Source organism: Petromyzon marinus, chromosome 42, assembly GCF_048934315.1.
Source record: "Petromyzon marinus isolate PM22_M1 ecotype Great Lakes invasive population chromosome 42, UKy_Petmar_22M1.pri1.0, whole genome shotgun sequence".
Lineage (NCBI taxonomy): Eukaryota > Metazoa > Chordata > Hyperoartia > Petromyzontiformes > Petromyzontidae > Petromyzon > Petromyzon marinus.
The window spans coordinates 5,456,012-5,469,982 of NC_133708.1; the positions used below are offsets into that span (position 1 = coordinate 5,456,012).

At 42.4% G+C, this 13,971-nt stretch overlaps 11 non-coding genes across 11 annotated transcripts; all 11 read right to left on the minus strand.

Moving 5' to 3' along the window:
- Positions 1-596: 596 nt before the first annotated feature.
- On the minus strand, positions 597-712 carry LOC142930765 (U5 spliceosomal RNA). The gene has a single exon (XR_012946715.1). It is a non-coding gene; the product is annotated as a U5 spliceosomal RNA (small nuclear RNA).
- A 1,091-nt stretch (positions 713-1,803) lies between these two features.
- Positions 1,804-1,919, minus strand: LOC142930726 (U5 spliceosomal RNA). Its single transcript, XR_012946677.1, has one exon. It is a non-coding gene; the product is annotated as a U5 spliceosomal RNA (small nuclear RNA).
- A 1,116-nt stretch (positions 1,920-3,035) lies between these two features.
- On the minus strand, positions 3,036-3,151 carry LOC142930683 (U5 spliceosomal RNA). Its single transcript, XR_012946634.1, has one exon. It is a non-coding gene; the product is annotated as a U5 spliceosomal RNA (small nuclear RNA).
- Positions 3,152-4,282: 1,131 nt separating this feature from the next.
- On the minus strand, positions 4,283-4,398 carry LOC142930648 (U5 spliceosomal RNA). Its single transcript, XR_012946599.1, has one exon. It is a non-coding gene; the product is annotated as a U5 spliceosomal RNA (small nuclear RNA).
- Positions 4,399-5,519: 1,121 nt separating this feature from the next.
- On the minus strand, positions 5,520-5,635 carry LOC142930766 (U5 spliceosomal RNA). Its single transcript, XR_012946716.1, has one exon. It is a non-coding gene; the product is annotated as a U5 spliceosomal RNA (small nuclear RNA).
- Positions 5,636-6,755: 1,120 nt separating this feature from the next.
- LOC142930660 (U5 spliceosomal RNA) lies at positions 6,756-6,871 on the minus strand. The gene has a single exon (XR_012946610.1). It is a non-coding gene; the product is annotated as a U5 spliceosomal RNA (small nuclear RNA).
- Positions 6,872-7,989: 1,118 nt separating this feature from the next.
- Positions 7,990-8,105, minus strand: LOC142930678 (U5 spliceosomal RNA). Its single transcript, XR_012946629.1, has one exon. It is a non-coding gene; the product is annotated as a U5 spliceosomal RNA (small nuclear RNA).
- A 1,121-nt stretch (positions 8,106-9,226) lies between these two features.
- Positions 9,227-9,342, minus strand: LOC142930767 (U5 spliceosomal RNA). The gene has a single exon (XR_012946717.1). It is a non-coding gene; the product is annotated as a U5 spliceosomal RNA (small nuclear RNA).
- A 1,115-nt stretch (positions 9,343-10,457) lies between these two features.
- On the minus strand, positions 10,458-10,573 carry LOC142930724 (U5 spliceosomal RNA). The gene has a single exon (XR_012946675.1). It is a non-coding gene; the product is annotated as a U5 spliceosomal RNA (small nuclear RNA).
- Positions 10,574-11,700: 1,127 nt separating this feature from the next.
- LOC142930664 (U5 spliceosomal RNA) lies at positions 11,701-11,816 on the minus strand. Its single transcript, XR_012946615.1, has one exon. It is a non-coding gene; the product is annotated as a U5 spliceosomal RNA (small nuclear RNA).
- Positions 11,817-12,929: 1,113 nt separating this feature from the next.
- Positions 12,930-13,045, minus strand: LOC142930713 (U5 spliceosomal RNA). The gene has a single exon (XR_012946664.1). It is a non-coding gene; the product is annotated as a U5 spliceosomal RNA (small nuclear RNA).
- Between the last annotated feature and the right edge of the window lie 926 nt (positions 13,046-13,971).

Below are 13,971 nucleotides of genomic sequence, written 5' to 3' on the forward strand. Positions count from 1 at the left end.
GGGAGCGGTGACATAGACCTATTTCATTTTAAGGTTATAATCCCTTGTTCATCATGACGTCCTTTTTACTCAGATGTCTCAATAGCGTTACGGAAATCGCGTGACATGAGGGTTCTGCCTATGTAGTGAGGGGTGTAAGTTGACGCCTAGGATAGGGGAGGAGGCCCATTGGCCCCCCAAGTGTAGTGACTTCAGCCGCTAATAATTAGGAATGGGGGGAGGGGGTGTCCATTTGGAGGACGTCACCTGCTCTTGAATATTAATGAGGGGGGCTGGTCGATGTGGAGTGATGTTACGAGAGTTAAGGACAGACATTAATGGGTGATTATAGTAGGTATTCGGGGGGGGGGGGTGGTGCATCAAGTGTACATACGCAGGTGGGGGGGGTAAAAGTAAGCGTGCATACAGGGAGGGGGAAAGGGGATGGACCCTAAACTGAAATACACCCGTCCTTGGACGGGCTATAGGCTGGTCAGATAATAAATAGCTGCGTAACTTTGTCGCAATGAACACAAAGTGTGTCCCCCCCCCCTCTCTTTTCATGACGTGAAGCACCCGTACCAAGCAACGTCAATCTTTTTGTTACTTTCAAGGAAACCCTGCCAGAGCAGGGTTACGAAAAATAGTTTAAGACTCATTAGAGTGTTCCTCTCCACGGAAATCTTTAGTAAAAGGCGAAAGATTTATTCGCTCTGAAGAGAAACCAGAGTAAAGTTAAGTTCCATCATTAGTAGGTACTTATCAGAACCCTCCTACATTTATCCTATGGGACCTGTTCTTCGCAACTTTAGTAAAATTAAAACGTCCTATGATAAAACTTAAAATCAGTGATTATTTAATTTCCATTTATGTTTTTACACGAGGGTTATTAAAGTAAAGGTAATAGTATTCTGCAAATAGTTTACTTCACATTGTGTTCATTGTACATAATTACAGTATTGGACCAATGGCGGACCCGTAAACATGGCCCAAAAACTTGATAAGCATCCGTTAGCTTTTTAAAATACTGTATTTTAACAAACATATTTTAAGAAACACTGTATTGTCACGTATTATATGTATTATACATACCAACTGTCATCTATTATCTAAATATGGCGCTGCATGTTTTATTTAAACACTAGCCTTTTGCCCGTCCAAGGACGGGTGTATTGCAGTAAATCTGAAACTTGCAAGCGAAAAGCAGACCGCGACGTGATATATTCATTGCATTAATGCGTGTGCAATTTGTAAGGGAGCGGTGACATAGACCTATTTCATTTTAAGGTTATAATCCCTTGTTCATCATGACGTTCCTTTTTACTCTGATATCTCAATAGCGTTACGGAAATCGCGTGACATGAGGGTTCTGCCAATGTAGTGAGGGGTGTAAGTTGACGCCTAGGATAGGGGAGGAGGCCCCTTGGCCCCCGCTGTGTAGTTACTTCAGCCGCTAATAATTAGGAATGGGGGGAGGGGGTGTCGATTTGGAGGACGTCACCTGCTCTTGAATAATAATGAGGGGGACTGGTCGATGTGGAGTGATGTTACGAGAGTTAAGGACAGACATTAATGGGTGATTATAGTTGGTATTGGGGGGGGGTGCATCAAGCGTACGTACGCAGGTGGGGGGGGGGGTAAAAGTACACGTGCATACAGGGAGGGGGGAAAGGAGATGGACCCTAAACTGAAATACACCCGTCCTTGGACGGGCTACAGGCTAGTCAGATAATAAATAGCTGCGTAACTTTGTTGCAATGAACACAAAGTGTGTCCTCCCCCCGTTTCTTTTCATGACGTGAAGCACCCGTACCCAGCAACCTCAATCTTTTTGAGCAGGGTTACGAAAAATAGTTCAAGACTCATTAGAGTGTTCCTCCCCACGGAAATCTTTAGTAAAAGGCGAAAGATTTATTCGCTCTGAAGAGAAACCAGAGTAAAGTGTAGTTCCATCACTAGTAGGTACTTATCGGAACACTCCTACATTTATCCTATGGGACCTATTCTTCGCAACTTTAGTAAAATTAAAACGTCCTTTGATACAACTTAAAATCAGTGATTATTAAATTTCCATTCATGTTTTTACACGAGGGTTATTAAAGTAAAGCTAATAGTATTCTGCACATAGTTTACTTCACATTGTGTTCATTGTACATAATTACAGTATTGGACCAATGGCAGACCCGTAAAACATGCCCAATAACTTGGCCAGCATCCGTTAGCTTTTTAAATACTGTATTTTAACAAACATATTTTAAGAAACATACTGTAATGTCATGTATTATATGTATTATGCATACCAACTGTCATCTATTATCTACATATGGCGCTGCATGTTTTATTTAAACACTAGCCTTTTGCCCGTCCAAGGACGGTTGTATTGCAATAAATCTGAAACTTGCAAGCGAAAAGCAGACCGCGACGTGATATTTATTGCATTAATGCGTGTGCATTTTTTTTTATGCGCGGTGACACAGACCTATTTCATGTTAAGGTTATAATCCCTTGTTCATCATGACGTCCTTTTTACTCTGATGTCTCAATAGCGTTACGGAAATCTCGTGACATGAGGGTTCTGCCTATGTAGTGAGGGGTGTAAGTTGACGCCTAGGATAGGGGAGGAGGCCCATTGGCCCCCCATGTGTAGTGACTTCAGACGCTAATAATTAGGAATGGGGGGAGGGGGTGTCGATTTGGAGGACGTCCCTGCTCTTGAATATTAATGAGGGGGACTGGTCGATGTGGAGTGATGTTACGAGAGTTAAGGACAGACATTAATGGGTGATTATAGTAGATATTCGGGGGGGGTGCATCAAGCGTACGTACGCAGGTGGGGGGGGGGGGGGGGGGAAGTACGCGTGCATACAGGGAGGGGGGAAAGGGGATGGACCCTATACTGAAATACACCCGTCCTTGGACGGGCTACAGGCTAGTCAGATAATAAATAGTTGCGTAACTTTGTTGCAATGAACACAAAGTGTGTCCCCCCCCCTCTCTTTTCATGACGTGAAGCACCCGTACCCAGGAAACTCAATCTTTTTGTTACTTTCAAGGAAACCCTGCCAGAGCAGGGTTACGAAAAATAGTTGAAGACTCATTAGAGTGTTCCTCCCCACGGAAATCTTTAGTAAAAGGCGAAAGATTTATTCGCTCTGAAGAGAAACCAGAGTAAAGTTTAGTTCCATCATTAGTAGGTACTTATCGGAACACTCCTACATTTATCCTATGGGACCTATTCTTCGCAACTTTAGTAAAATTAAAACGTCCTATTAAAACGTCCTTTGATACAACTTAAAATCAGTGATTATTTAATTTCCATTCATGTTTTTACACGAGGGTTATTAAAGTAAAGGTTATGTTATTCTGCACATAGTTTACTTCACATTGTGTTCATTGTACATAATTACAGTATTGGACCAATGGCAGACCCGTAAAACATGCCCAATAACTTGGCCAGCATCCTTTAGCTTTTTAAAATACTGTATTTTAACAAACATATTTTAAGAAACATACTGTATTGTCATGTATTATATGTATTATGCATACCAACTGTCATCTATTATCTACATATGGCACTGCAAGTTTTATTTAAACACTAGCCTTTTGCCCGTCCAAGGACGGGTGTATTGCAATAAATCTGAAACTTGCAAGCGAAAAGCAGACCGCGACGTGATATTCATTGCATTAATGCGTGTGCAATGTGTAAGGGAGAGGTGACATAGACCTATTTCATTTTAAGGTTATAATCCCTTGTTCATCATGACGTCCTTTTTACTCTGATGTCTCAATAGCGTTACGGAAATCTCGTGACATGAGGGTTCTGCCTATGTAGTGAGGGGTGTAAGTTGACGCCTAGGATAGGGGAGGAGGCCCATTGGCCCCCCATGTGTAGTGACTTCAGACGCTAATAATTAGGAATGGGGGGAGGGGGTGTCGATTTGGAGGACGTCACCTGCTCTTGAATATTAATGAGGGGGACTGGTCGATGTGGAGTGATGTTACGAGAGTTAAGGACAGACATTAATGGGTGATTATAGTAGAAATTCGGGGGGGGGGGTGCATCAAGCGTACGTACGCAGGTGGGGGGGGGGGGGAAAGTACGCGTGCATACAGGGAGGGGGGAAAGGGGATGGACCCTAAACTGAAATACACCCATCCTTGGACGGGCTACAGGCTAGTCAGATAATAAATAGCTGCGTAACTTTGTTGCAATGAACACAAAGTGTGTCCCCCCCCCCCTCTCTTTTCATGACGTGAAGCACCCGTACCCAGCAAACTCAATCTTTTTGTTACTTTCAAGGAAACCCTGCCAGAGCAGGGTTACAAAAAATAGTTGAAGACTCATTAGAGTGTTCCTCCCCACGGAAATCTTTAGTAAAAGGCGAAAGATTTATTCGCTCTGAAGAGAAACCAGAGCAAAGTTTAGTTCCATCATTAGTAGGTACTTATCGGAACACTCCTACATTTATCCTATGGGACCTGTTCTTCGCAACTTTAGTAAAATTAAAACGTCCTTTGATACAACTTAAAATCAGTGATTATTTAATTTCCATTCATGTTTTTACACGAGGGTTATTAAAGTAAAGGTAATAGTATTCTGCACATAGTTTACTTCACATTGTGTTCATTGTACATAATTACAGTATTGGACCAATGGCGGACCCGTAAACATGGCCCAAAAACTTGGTAAGCATCCGTTAGCTTTTTAAAATACTGTATTTTAACAAACATATTTTAAGAAACACTGTATTGTCACGTATTATATGTATTATACATACCAACTGTCATCTATTATCTACATATGGCGCTGCATGTTTTATTTAAACACTAGCCTTTTGCCCGTCCAAGGACGGGTGTATTGCAGTAAATCTGAAACTTGCAAGCGAAAAGCAGACCACGACGTGATATTCATTGCATTAATGCGTGTGCAATTTTTAAGGGAGCGGTGACATAGACCTATTTCATTTTAAGGTTATAATCCCTTGTTCATCATGACGTCCTTTTTACTCCGATGTCTCAAAAGCGTTACGGAAATCGCGTGACATGAGGGTTCTGCCAATGTAGTGAGGGGTGTAAGTTGACGCCTAGGATAGGGGAGGAGGCCCATTGGCCCCCCAAGTGTAGTGACTTCAGCCGCTAATAATTAGGAATGGGGGGAGGGGGTGTCCATTTGGAGGACGTCACCTGCTCTTGAATATTAATGAGGGGGGCTGGTCGATGTGGAGTGATGTTACGAGAGTTAAGGACAGATATTAATGGGTGATTATAGTAGGTATTCGGGGGGGGGGGGGTGGTGCATCAAGTGTACATACGCAGGTGGGGGGGGGGGGGGTAAAAGTAAGCGTGCATACAGGGAGGGGGAAAGGGGATGGACCCTAAACTGAAATACACCCGTCCTTGGACGGGCTATAGGCTGGTCAGATAATAAATAGCTGCGTAACTTTGTCGCAATGAACACAAAGTGTGTCCCCCCCCCTCTCTTTTCATGACGTGAAGCACGCGTACCCAGCAACGTCCATCTTTTTGTTACTTTCAAGGAAACCCTGCCAGAGCAGGGTTACGAAAAATAGTTTAAGACTCATTAGAGTGTTCCTCTCCACGGAAATCTTTAGTAAAAGGCGAAAGATTTATTCGCTCTGAAGAGAAACCAGAGTAAAGTTAAGTTCCATCATTAGTAGGTACTTATCAGAACCCTCCTACATTTATCCTATGGGACCTGTTCTTCGCAACTTTAGTAAAATTAAAACGTCCTTTGATTAAAACTTAAAATCAGTGATTATTTAATTTCCATTTATGTTTTTACACGAGGGTTATTAAAGTAAAGGTAATAGTATTCTGCAAATAGTTTACTTCACATTGTGTTCATTGTACATAATTACAGTATTGGACCAATGGCGGACCCGTAAACATGGCCCAAAAACTTGGTAAGCATCCGTTAGCTTTTTAAAATACTGTATTTTAACAAACATATTTTAAGAAACACTGTATTGTCACGTATTATATGTATTATACATATCAACTGTCATCTATTATCTACATATGGCGCTGCATGTTTTATTTAAACACTAGCCTTTTGCCCGTCCAAGGACGGGTGTATTGCAGTAAATCTGAAACTTGCAAGCGAAAAGCAGACCGCGACGTGATATTCATTGCATTAATGCGTGTGCAATTTGTAAGGGAGCGGTGACATAGACCTATTTCATTTTAAGGTTATAATCCCTTGTTCATCATGACGTTCCTTTTTACTCTGATGTCTCAATAGCGTTACGGAAATCGCGTGACATGAGGGTTCTGCCAATGTAGTGAGGGGTGTAAGTTGATGCCTAGGATAGGGGAGGAGGCCGCTTGGCCCCCGCTGTGTAGTTACTTCAGCCGCTAATAATTAGGAATGGGGGGAGGGGGTGTCGATTTGGAGGACGTCACCTGCTCTTGAATAATAATGAGGGGGACTGGTCGATGTGGAGTGATGTTACGAGAGTTAAGGACAGACATTAATGGGTGATTATAATAGGTATTGGGGGGGGGGGGTGCATCAAGCGTACGTACGCAGGTTGGGGGGGGGGGTAAAAGTACACGTGCATACAGGGAGGGGGGAAAGGGGATGGACCCTAAACTGAAATACACCCGTCCTTGGACGGGCTACAGGCTAGTCAGATAATAAATAGCTGCGTAACTTTGTTGCAATGAACACAAAGTGTGTCCCCCCCCCCCCTCTCTTTTCATGACGTGAAGCACCCGTACCCAGCAACCTCAATCTTTTTGTTACTTTCAAGGAAACCCTGCCAGAGCAGGGTTACGAAAAATAGTTTAAGACTCATTAGAGTGTTCCTCCCCACGGAAATCTTTAGTAAAAGGCGAAAGATTTATTCGCTCTGAAGAGAAACCAGAGTAAAGTTTAGTTCCATAATTAGTAGGTACTTATCGGAACACTCCTACATTTATCCTATGGGACCTGTTCTTCGCAACTTTAGTAAAATTAAAACGTCCTTTGATACAACTTAAAATCAGTGATTATTTAATTTCCATTCATGTTTTTACACGAGGGTTATTGAAGTAAAGGTAATAGTATTCTGCACATAGTTTACTTCACATTGTGTTCATTGTACATAATTACAGTATTGGACCAATGGCGGACCCGTAAACATGGCCCAAAAACTTGGTAAGCATCCGTTAGCTTTTTAAAATACTGTATTTTAACAAACATATTTTAAGAAACACTGTATTGTCACGTAATATATGTATCATACATACCAACTGTCATCTATTATCTACATATGGCGCTGCATGTTTTATTTAAACACTAGCCTTTTGCCCGTCCAAGGACGGGTGTATTGCAGTAAATCTGAAACTTGCAAGCAAAAAGCAGACCGCGACGTGATATTCATTGCATTAATGCGTGTGCAATGTGTAAGGGAGAGGTGACATAGACCTATTTCATTTTAAGGTTATAATCCCTTGTTCATCATGACGTCCTTTTTACTCTGATGTCTCAATAGCGTTACGGAAATCGCGTGACATGAGGGTTCTGCCAATGTAGTGAGGGGTGTAAGTTGATGCCTAGGATAGGGGAGGAGGCCGCTTGGCCCCCGCTGTGTAGTTACTTCAGCCGCTAATAATTAGGAATGGGGGGAGGGGGTGTCGATTTGGAGGACGTCACCTGCTCTTGAATATTAATGAGGGGGACTGGTCGATGTGGAGTGATGTTACGAGAGTTAAGGACAGACATTAATGGGTGATTATAGTAGGTATTCTGGGGGGGGGGGGGTGCATAAAGCGTACGTACGCAGGTGGGGGGGGGGGGGTAAAAGTACGCGTGCATACAGGGAGGGGGAAAGTGGAAAGACCCTAAACTGAAATACACCCGTCCTTGGACGGGCTACAGGCTAGTGAGATAATAAATAGCTGCGTAACTTTGTCGCAATCAACACAAAGTGTGTCCCCCCCCCTCTCTTTTCATGACATGAAGCACCCGTACCCAGCAACCTCAATCTTTTTGTTACTTTCAAGGAAACCCTGCCTGAGCAGGGTTACGAAAAATAGTTTAAGACTCATTAGAGTGTTCCTCCCCACGGAAATCTTTAGTAAAAGGCGAAAGATTTATTCGCTCTGAAGAGAAACCAGAGTAAAGTTTAGTTCCATAATTAGTAGGTACTTATCGGAACACTCCTACATTTATCCTATGGGACCTGTTCTTCGCAACTTTAGTAAAATTAAAACGTCCTTTGATACAACTTAAAATCAGTGATTATTTAATTTCCATTCATGTTTTTACACGAGGGTTATTGAAGTAAAGGTAATAGTATTCTGCACATAGTTTACTTCACATTGTGTTCATTGTACATAATTACAGTATTGGACCAATGGCGGACCCGTAAACATGGCCCAAAAACTTGGTAAGCATCCGTTAGCTTTTTAAAATACTGTATTTTAACAAACATATTTTAAGAAACACTGTATTGTTACGTATTATATGTATTATACATACCAACTGTCATCTATTATCTACATATGGCGCTGCATGTTTTATTTAAACACTAGCCTTTTGCCCGTCCAAGGACAGGTGTATTGCAGTAAATCTGAAACTTGCAAGCAAAAAGCAGACCGCGACGTGATATTCATTGCATTAATGCGTGTGCAATTTGTAAGGGAGCGGTGACATAGACCTATTTCATTTTAAGGTTATAATCCCTTGTTCATCATGACGTTCCTTTTTACTCTGATATCTCAATAGCGTTACGGAAATCGCGTGACATGAGGGTTCTGCCAATGTAGTGAGGGGTGTAAGTTGACGCCTAGGATAGGGGAGGAGGCCGCTTGGCCCCCGCTGTGTAGTTACTTCAGCCGCTAATAATTAGGAATGGGGGGAGGGGGTGTCGATTTGGAGGACGTCACCTGCTCTTGAATAATAATGAGGGGGACTGGTCGATGTGGAGTGATGTTACGAGAGTTAAGGACAGACATTAATGGGTGATTATAATAGGTATTGGGGGGGGGGGGGGTGCATCAAGCGTACGCACGCAGGTTGGGGGGGGGGGGGTAAAAGTACACGTGCATACAGGGAGGGGGGAAAGGGGATGGACCCTAAACTGAAATACACCCGTCCTTGGACGGGCTACAGGCTAGTCAGATAATAAATAGCTGCGTAACTTTGTTGCAATGAACACAAAGTGTGTCCCCCCCCCCTCTCTTTTCATGACGTGAAGCACCCGTACCCAGCAACCTCAATCTTTTTGTTACTTTCAAGGAAACCCTGCCAGAGCAGGGTTACGAAAAATAGTTTAAGACTCATTAGAGTGTTCCTCTCCACGGAAATCTTTAGTAAAAGGCGAAAGATTTATTCGCTCTGAAGAGAAACCAGAGTAAAGTTTAGTTCCATCATTAGTAGGTACTTATCGGAACACTCCTACATTTATCCTATGGGACCTGTTCTTCGCAACTTTAGTAAAATTAAAACGTCCTTTGATACAACTTAAAATCAGTGATTATTTAATTTCCATTCATGTTTTTACACGAGGGTTATTGAAGTAAAGGTAATAGTATTCTGCACATAGTTTACTTCACATTGTGTTCATTGTACATAATTACAGTATTGGACCAATGGCGGACCCGTAAACATGGCCCAAAAACTTGGTAAGCATCCGTTAGCTTTTTAAAATACTGTATTTTAACAAACATATTTTAAGAAACACTGTATTGTCACGTAATATATGTATTATACATACCAACTGTCATCTATTATCTACATATGGCGCTGCATGTTTTATTTAAACACTAGCCTTTTGCCCGTCCAAGGACGGGTGTATTGCAGTAAATCTGAAACTTGCAAGCGAAAAGCAGACCGCGACGTGATATTCATTGCATTAATGCGTGTGCAATTTGTAAGGGAGCGGTGACATAGACCTATTTCATTTTAAGGTTATAATCCCTTGTTCATCATGACGTTCCTTTTTACTCTGATATCTCAATAGCGTTACGGAAATCGCGTGACATGAGGGTTCTGCCAATGTAGTGAGGGGTGTAAGTTGATGCCTAGGATAGGGGAGGAGGCCCATTGGCCCCCGCTGTGTAGTTACTTCAGCCGCTAATAATTAGGAATGGGGGGAGGGGGTGTCGATTTGGAGGACGTCACCTGCTCTTGAATATTAATGAGGGGGACTGGTCGATGTGGAGTGATGTTACGAGAGTTAAGGACAGACATTAATGGGTGATTATAATAGGTATTGGGGGGGGGGTGCATCAAGCGTACGTACGCAGGTTGGGGGGGGGGGGGTAAAAGTACACGTGCATACAGGGAGGGGGGAAAGGGGATGGACCCTAAACTGAAATACACCCGTCCTTGGACGGGCTACAGGCTAGTCAGATAATAAATAGCTGCGTAACTTTGTTGCAATGAACACAAAGTGTGTCCCCCCCCTCTCTTTTCATGACGTGAAGCACCCGTACCCAGCAACCTCAATGTTTTTGTTACTTTCAAGGAAACCCTGCCAGGGCAGGGTTACGAAAAATAGTTTAAGACTCATTAGAGTGTTCCTCCCCACGGAAATCTTTAGTAAAAGTCGAAAGATGTATTCGCTCTGAAGAGAAACCAGAGTAAAGTTTAGTTCCATCATTAGTAGGTACTTATCGGAACACTCCTACATTTATCCTATGGGAACTATTCGTCGCAACTTTAATAAAATTAAAACGTCCTATTAAAACGTCCTTTGATACAACTTAAAATCAGTGATTATTTAATTTCCATTCATGTTTTTACACGAGGGTTATTAAAGTAAAGGTAATGTTATTCTGCACATAGTTTACTTCACATTGTGTTCATTGTACATAATTACAGTATTGGACCAATGGCAGACCCGTAAAACATGCCCAATAACTTGGCCAGCATCCTTTAGCTTTTTAAAATACTGTATTTTAACAAACATATTTTAAGAAACATACTTTATTGTTACGTATTATATGTATTATGCATACCAACTGTCATCTATTATCAACATATGGCACTGCAAGTTTTATTTAAACACTAGCCTTTTGCCCGTCCAAGGACGGGTGTATTGCAATAAATCTGAAACTTGCAAGCGAAAAGCAGACCGCGACGTGATATTCATTGCATTAATGCGTGTGCAATGTGTAAGGGAGAGGTGACATAGACCTATTTCATTTTAAGGTTATAATCCCTTGTTCATCATGACGTCCTTTTTACTCTGATGTCTCAATAGCGTTACGGAAATCTCGTGACATGAGGGTTCTGCCTATGTAGTGAGGGGTGTAAGTTGACGCCTAGGATAGGGGAGGAGGCCCCTTGGCCCCCGCTGTGTAGTTACTTCAGCAGCTAATAATTAGGAATGGGGGGAGGGGGTGTCGATTTGGAGGACGTCACCCGCTCTTGAATATTAATGAGGGGGACTGGTCGATGTGGAGTGATGTTACGAGAGTTAAGGACAGACATTAATGGGTGATTATAGTAGGTATTTTGGGGGGGGTGCATAAAGCGTACGTACGCAGGTGGGGGGGGGGGGGGTAAAAGTACGCGTGCATACAGGGAGGGGGAAAGGGGATGGACCCTAAACTGAAATACACCCGTCCTTGGACGGGCTATAGGCTAGTCAGATAATAAATAGCTGCGTAACTTTGTCGCAATCAACACAAAGTGTGTCCCCCCCTCTCTTTTCATGACATGAAGCAACCGTACCCAGCAACCTCAATCTTTTTGTTACTTTCAAGGAAACCCTGCCAGAGCAGGGTCACGAAAAATAGTTTAAGACTCATTAGAGTGTTCCTCTCCACGGAAATCTTTAGTAAAAGGCGAAAGATTTATTCGCTCTGAAGAGAAACCAGAGTAAAGTTTAGTTCCATCATTAGTAGGTACTTATCGGAACACTGCTACATTTATCCTATGGGACCTGTCCTTCGCAACTTTAGTAAAATTAAAACGTGCTTTGATACAACTTAAAATCAGTGATTATTTAATTTCCATTCATGTTTTTACACGAGGGTTATTAAAGGAAATGTAATGTTATTCTGCACATAGTTTACTTCACATTGTGAACATTGTACATAATTACAGTATTGGACCAATGGCGGACCCGTAAAACATGCCCAATAACTTGGCCAGCATCCGTTAGCTTTTTTAATTACTGTATTTTAACAAACATATTTTAAGAAACAAACTGTATTGTTATGTATTATATGTATTATGCATACCAACTGTCATCTATTATCAACATATGGCGCTGCATGTTTTATTTAAACACTAGCGTTTTGCCCGTCCAAGGACGGGTGTATTGCAGTAAATCTGAAACTTGCAAGCGAAAAGCAGACCGCGACGTGATATTTATTGCATTAATGCGTGTGCAATTTTTTTTTATGCGCGGTGACACATACCTATTTCATGTAAAGGTTATAATCCCTTGTTCATCATGACGTCCTTTTTACTCTGATGTCTCAATAGCGTTACGGAAATCGCGTGACATGAGGGTTCTGCCTATGTAGTGAGGGGTGTAAGTTGACGCCTAGGATAGGGGAGGAGGCCCCTTGGCCCCCGCTGTGTAGTTACTTCAGCCGCTAATAATTAGGAATGGGGGGAGGGGGTGTCGATTTGGAGGACGTCACCCGCTCTTGAATATTAATGAGGGGGACTGGTCGATGTGGAGTGATGTTACGAGAGTTAAGGACAGACAATGGGTGATTATAGTAGGTATTCTGGGGGGGGTGCATAAAGCGTACGTACGCAGGTGGGGGGGGGGGGGTAAAAGTACGCGTGCATACAGGGAGGGGGAAAGGGGATGGACCCTAAACTGAAATACACCCGTCCTTGGATGGGCTATAGGCTAGTCAGATAATAAATAGCTGGGTAACTTTGTCGCAATCAACACAAAGTGTGTCCCCCCCCTCTCTTTTCATGACATGAAGCAACCGTACCCAGCAACCTCAATCTTTTTGTTACTTTCAAGGAAACCCTGCCAGAGCAGGGTTACGAAAAATAGTTTAAGACTCATTAGAGTGTTCCTCCCCACGGAAATCTTTAGTAAAAGGCGAAAAATTTATTCGCTCTGAAGAGAAACAAGAGTAAAGTTTAGTTCCATCATTAGTAGGTACTTATCGGAACACTGCTACATTTATCCTATGGGACCTGTTCTTCACAACTTTAGTAAAATTAAAACGTGCTTTGATACAACTTAAAATCAGTGATTAGTTAATTTCCATTCATGTTTTTACACGAGGGTTATTAAAGGAAATGTAATGTTATTCTGCACATAGTTTACTTCACATTGTGAACATTGTACATAATTACAGTATTGGACCAATGGCGGACCCGTAAACATGGCCAATAACTTGGCCAGCATCCGTTAGCTTTTTAAAATACTGTATTTTAACAAACATATTTTAAGAAACATACTGTATTGTTACGTATTATATGTATTATGCATACCAACTGTCATCTATTATCAACATATGGCGCTGCATGTTTTATTTAAACACTAGCCTTTTGCCCGTCCAAGGACGGGTGTATTGCAGTAAATCTGAAACTTGCAAGCGAAAAGCAGACCGCGACGTGATATTCATTGCATTAATGCGTGTGCAATTTTTTTTATGCGCGGTGACACATACCTATTTCATGTAAAGATTATAATCCCTTGTTCATCATGACGTCCTTTTTACTCTGATGTCTCAATAGCGTTACGGAAATCGCGTGACATGAGGGTTCTGCCTATGTAGTGAGGGATGTAAGTTGACGCCTAGGATAGGGGAGGAGGCCCCTTGGCCCCCGCTGTGTAGTTACTTCAGCCGCTAATAATTAGGAATGGGGGGAGGGGGTGTCGATTTGGAGGACGTCACCCGCTCTTGAATATTAATGAGGGGGACTGGTCGATGTGGAGTGATGTTACGAGAGTTAAGGACAGACATTAATGGGTGATTATAGTAGGTATTCTGGGGGGGGTGCATAAAGCGTACGTACGCAAGTGGGGGGGGGAGGGTAAAAGTACGCGTGCATAC